The sequence below is a fragment of the Sinocyclocheilus anshuiensis genome, unplaced genomic scaffold (genome assembly GCF_001515605.1).
Source record: "Sinocyclocheilus anshuiensis isolate Anshui unplaced genomic scaffold, SAMN03320099.WGS_v1.1 scaffold1543, whole genome shotgun sequence".
Classification (NCBI taxonomy): Eukaryota; Metazoa; Chordata; class Actinopteri; order Cypriniformes; family Cyprinidae; genus Sinocyclocheilus; species Sinocyclocheilus anshuiensis.
The window spans coordinates 1,291,724-1,297,598 of record NW_015551074.1 but is presented as its reverse complement, the minus strand read 5'-3'; the positions used below and the strand labels follow the sequence as shown (position 1 = coordinate 1,297,598).

At 27.6% G+C, this 5,875-nt stretch overlaps 1 pseudogene; it reads left to right on the top strand.

The window, feature by feature from the left end:
- The window catches only part of LOC107662241 (glutamate receptor ionotropic, kainate 2-like), a 54,639-nt pseudogene that overhangs the window by 12,049 nt on the left and 36,715 nt on the right, over positions 1 to 5,875 (top strand).

Sequence of the window (5,875 nt, the reverse complement as noted above, 5' to 3'; positions counted from 1 at the left end):
TGTGTGCGTGTGTGTGTGTGAGAGTGTGTGTGTGTGTGTGTGTGTGTGTGTGTGTGTGAGTGAGAGAGTGTGTGAGTGTGAGTGTGTGTGCGTGATCGTGATCGTGCGAGTGCGTGTGCGTGAGCATGAAGATGAAATTGAATCCTGTCTGTCTGTGTGCAGGTGGGATTTTTGAGTCGATAGAGAGCGGTCCATCCGGACCAGAGGAGCTGGCCTTTAAATTCGCTCTAAACACCATCAACAGGAACAGAACGCTTCTGCCCAACACCACGCTCACCTACGACATCCAGAGAATCAACATGTTTGACAGCTTCGAGGCCTCCAGGAAAGGTGAGAGAGCTGCAAAAACACACCAGCGTTTGACCTCCAACGCGTTTAAACCTTCATGGTTTTATGTTTTCCATGTAACCACTACTTAAGAATGTAAATATTTGTAAACACAAACCAAGGCGGCAAATATTTATAAATTATACCCCAAATATTTGTAAATAAAACCCCAAAATTTAAATATTTGTGAATAAATATCAAGACTGTAAGTATTTGTGAATGAAAACAAAAATGTAAATATTTGTAAATAAAACAAAATATAAATCTTTCTAAATACAAACGAAGAATGTAAATATTTCTAAATATAAATGAAGAATGCAAATATTTGTAAATAATAATAAATGTAAATATTTTTAAATAAAAAACATTTAAATGTGTAAATACAAAGGAAGAATGTAAATATTTGCAAATAAATATTAATGTAAATTTCAAAATATAAATGAAGAACGCAAATATTTGTAAATAATAATAAATGTAAATATTTGTAAATACAAATGAAGAATGTAAATAGTTGTAAATAAAACCCAAAATGTAAATACTTATCAATAACAACCAAAAATGTAAATATTTGTAAATACAAATCAACAATTTAAACATTTGTGAATTGAAATTTGTTTTATTGTAAATAAAAAAAGTAAATATTTGTAAATAAAATCTAAGAATGTAAATATAGGTGAGTGAACAGACTGCAAACACACAAGTGTTTTCTTCTCAACTCAACTGCGTTTAAACGTTCCTGTAATTTCCTCAAAATCGCCTCTTTTTTCTTTCCCACGCTGCCCTATTTTTCTGCGCTTTGTCATTTCAAGCCCAAAGCTTCAGCTTCGGCCTCATTTGTAATTTTAATTACCCTTTTTTCTCAGGCTGCTTTCAGACGTGATGGTTACGCTGGAATGGAAAGAGAAATTGGGCTCAATTTGGAGAAATAGCATGCGAGGGGCTTCTGCTGTCAGAGAACATGCTTTTTAAACAGAAAACAGACGCACATGATTTCAGTATGTGCATTAGTGACCTCGACTGCTGTGGAAAAGCTGTTTTTAGCAGAAATCACATGAAAGGAAGGGAGAAACGTGCCTAAAGTTATCATTCAGACAGTATGCTGGAATAAATTATGTCATGTTGATCCAAAGCCAAACACAACATGATGATTCTGTCGAGCTACAAAACGTACAAAAAAAGTACGTCAAACTGTATGATTGCTTTGTGTGAGAAACAGACTCAAGATTTAAAGGAACGAAAATGTAAATAAAAACCATGAATGTACATATTTGCAAATAAAAACAAATATGTAAATATTTGTAAACAAATCAAGAATATATATTCGTAATAAAAAACAAAAAGGTTTTTTTTTAATTAAAAACTGAAAATTGAAATATTTATAAATAAAAACCAAGAATGTAAACATTTCTAAATAACCAAAATACGTAAATATTTGTAAATAAAAATATTTTAAAATAAAAACAATGTCAATATTTGTAAATAGCCAAAATACGTAAATTTGTAAATAAAAAGAAAATATTTGTAAATAAGTCAAGAATGCAAATGTTTTAAACAGAAATCAAGAATTAAAAAAATTGTTTAAATAAAAACCTGTAAATATTTTTAAATTAAAACAAATGTAACTGTTTGTAAATAAAAACCAAAAATGTAAATAATTTTAAATAAAAACTAAAATTATACTGTAAATATTTGTAAATAGTAATCAAGAACAAAAATATTTGTAAATAAAAACTAGGAATGTAAATATTTCTAAACCAAAATATGTAAATATTTGTAAATAACCAAAATATGTACATTTGTAAAAAAAAAAAAAAAAATTTGTAAATAAATGTCAAGAATGCAAATATTTGTGAATAAATGTCAAGAATGCAAATATTTGTGAATAAAAACCAATAATGTAAATGTTTGTAAAGGATCAAGAATGTTGATTATTACTATTTATGTTGAACTATTTTCTGGCGAGCAGCGTTTGATTGGTCCCGTGTTGTTTTGCCGTCCAATCACAGCCTGTGAGCAGCTCTCGCTAGGCGTGGCTGCGATCTTCGGCCCCTCCCACAGCTCCTCAGCCAATGCGGTGCAGTCGATCTCGAACGCTCTGGGCGTGCCTCACATCCAGACGCGCTGGAAGCACCAGGTGTCTGATAACAGAGACTCGTATTACGTCAGTCTGTATCCGGACTTCTGCTCGCTCTAAATATATCAAATATTAAAATATTAATTTATTTGTTAACACAAATTTAATCGTATAAATAGCCACTAATTATGTATTATAATCATTATATAATAAATGTTTGCAAAAATAATATTCATTTAATTATATAAATATTCAATAATTATATAATACAGAAATCTTACATAAAATATTTTACTGATATTTATTAGTATTAATTCTATAAATAGTCAGTAATTATATATTATAATTTTATGACAACTAAGTAAGGAGGACGGTGACGGTGGTGTATGACGACAGCACCGGTGAGCATCAGCCAATCACAGATACAGATGAACACTAGCGTACACACTGCGTGCTGCATACTGCGCTTTAATAATAGCACGCCAAACCGTACGCAGTATGCAGCGATAAACACTTTAAACAGTGCTAATATTCTTTATCACATAATTACACCATCTCAGAAATATTTTATTATACATTTATTATGTAAAAAGCAGTTTTGTGTAAATTTGAGTTGAAATTTGGATTACTTTTATTTTTAGAAATGCATTTGTCGCAATGCAAGACCAAAAATTAAAAAAAGAAACTATAAAAATTTGTATATAAAAAAATATAAATAAATAAAAAAATCAAGATGCACATATTTGTAAATAATTAAGAATGTAAATATTTGTAAATAAAAATAAAAATGTTAATATTTGTAAATAAAAATACAAAAAGTGATTTGTAAATGAACATCAATAATGTAAATTTGTATACATTAAAACAAATGTAAATAAAAACAAAACTGTAACTACGTAAATAAAAATCAAGATGCACATATTTGTAAGTAATTAAGAAAGTAAATATTTGTAAATAAAAACAAAAAGCAAATACTGGTATAAATAAAAACAAAAATGTAAATAAAAATGTACATTTGTAAATGAAAACAAAATGGTAAAATTTGTATTAAAAAAATGCAAACATTTGAAAATAAGTAAAACAATTAACTATTTGTAAATAAAAACAAAAATGTAAAAACGCAAACATTTAATAATAATAATCAAGAATATAAATGTGTAAACAAAATGTAAATATATGCATAAAACTAAAAATGTAAATATTTGTAAATAAAAACAATAATGCAAATATTTGTAAATAAAAAACTAAATATTGGTATAAATAAAAACAAAAAATGTAACTAATTGTAAATAAAAAAGCAATGTAAATATTTTGTATAAATAAAAAAAAGAATATTTGAAAATAAGTAAAAAATGTAACTATTTGTAAATAAAACGTAACTATTTGTAAATAAAAACAAAAATGTAAACATTTGTAAATAATAATCAAGAATGTAAATGTGTAAATAAAAACAATGTAAATATTTGCATAAATAAAACTAAAAATGTAAATATTTGTAAATAAAAACTACAAATAAAATATTTGTATAAATAAAACTCAAAATGTAAATATGTGTAAGACCATTTAAAATAAACTAGTGAGGACAAACAAAACAAAAACAAATGGGAAAAAAATGTTATTGGACTTAAAATACACTTTTCTTTATGCATATGTAAATTTTAACCTAAAATCGTTGTGTTAAATAAATAAAGAAAACAGTTCACAGACATGTCCATTCGTCAACAACCCAGTAGGTCATCTGGGTGTTTTATGCAGAAAGAAAATTACCATAATGTGCTGGAGTGATTAATTAGACTAGTTTGACTAGTAAGAGCACAGAAACAGATCAGATGATAGTTATATGCAGACTAAGCAGTGGAGTCAGATCAAATCTCACCGCAGCGATGTCCTCATTAGTCTATTCTAATTAATAGAAGGGATTTTATTACCTTCTCCGAGCATTTGCCTGTAATCACACAAATTGAATCAAACCGGGAGCTGGATTCATTTGTTTTAATTAGGTATTCAGAGTCAGTATTTCAGCTCAGTATAAACACTGCATGCATTATATGTACATTTACTGTAATATAGTCTCAGATTTATAGAAAAATTAATTAATTTATTATTAATTTATTAATTTATGCTTAAAAGTCAGTCACTGTTGTATGTAAATTTAACAGGACCTTTTTTAGACTGTAAATGAACAAATGAATGAATGAAACAAAATGACAGAAGCACTTAAATTACTAAAATTAAATTAAATTAGCTTTATATTTTCGGATTTAATGTTCATTTAAAACATGAATAAAAATGATAATAGCATATAAAGCACTAAAATTACTAACTATAAATAAATAAAGACTAAAACTAAGCCTGATATCAATAAATAAATTCTAAATAGAATAAAAAAAAAGATAAAATGTCAAAAGCAAAATGAAACTAAAACTAACATGAAAATATAAAATTAAAAGGTTATTCAAAATATTAATAAAAATGATAGCAGTATATAAAGCAATGCAATTACTAACTGGAAATAAATACTTAAACTGAAATAAAAATGAATTAAACCTAAATAGAAATATTAAATAAAAACTAACACGTAGCAAAAAATATTAAAAATTAAATGGAAATTAGCATGAAAACTGAAAATATCAGATTAAAAGCGCTAAAAATTACTAACTGGAAATAAATAAATACTAAAAGTGAACTAAACTTTAAATAAAAATAAATTAAACCTAAATAGAAATATTTTATAACATTTAAAATGAATAAATATGACTAAAGCACATAGCAAAATTACTAACAATTTTAACTAAAAATAACATGAAAATTTTTTAAAAAGTATAAAAAATAAAAGCTAATTTGAAATACTGCATGCGTTTGTGACCGGTTTTGTGACATTTACCTCTTTATCTGAGAAAAGCACTCGTGTCATGTCTCTGTGGGTGTGATGTGTTGTTTTTTACTGCATCTTTTCCTAAAGTCCTCGATCTCACCTAGAGTAGCAGAGGAGGCGGTTGCCAGGCAACCATTAGTTACCGTTGTTAAGGTCACATGAAGCGCTGCAGCCCCTCCCTCTGAGTATCCCAGGATGCTCTGCTGCAGTGAGACGGTCCCAGCGGTGCGACATGTGCACACATGTGATCCGATCAATTTAGACCTCCTCAAGACACTCGCCGAGACACTGATGTTGAGTGTGTGTGTGTGTGTGTGTGCGTAAGAAATACTACAAAGATCTTATTGTAAAAGTTAAAGACAGAACAACAAACATTACTGACTTGCAAAAATTGTTTATTTAAATATATAAAATATTCATCGATGTATTTATTGATACTCATTTAATTGGATAAATTATATATATACACACACAGTAATTGATTCATTAATTTATTAATATATTGTATTTTTGATATTCAATGTATTTATTTATATATATATATATATATATATATGTGTGTGTGTGTGTGTGTGTGTGTGTGTGTGTGTGTGTGTGTG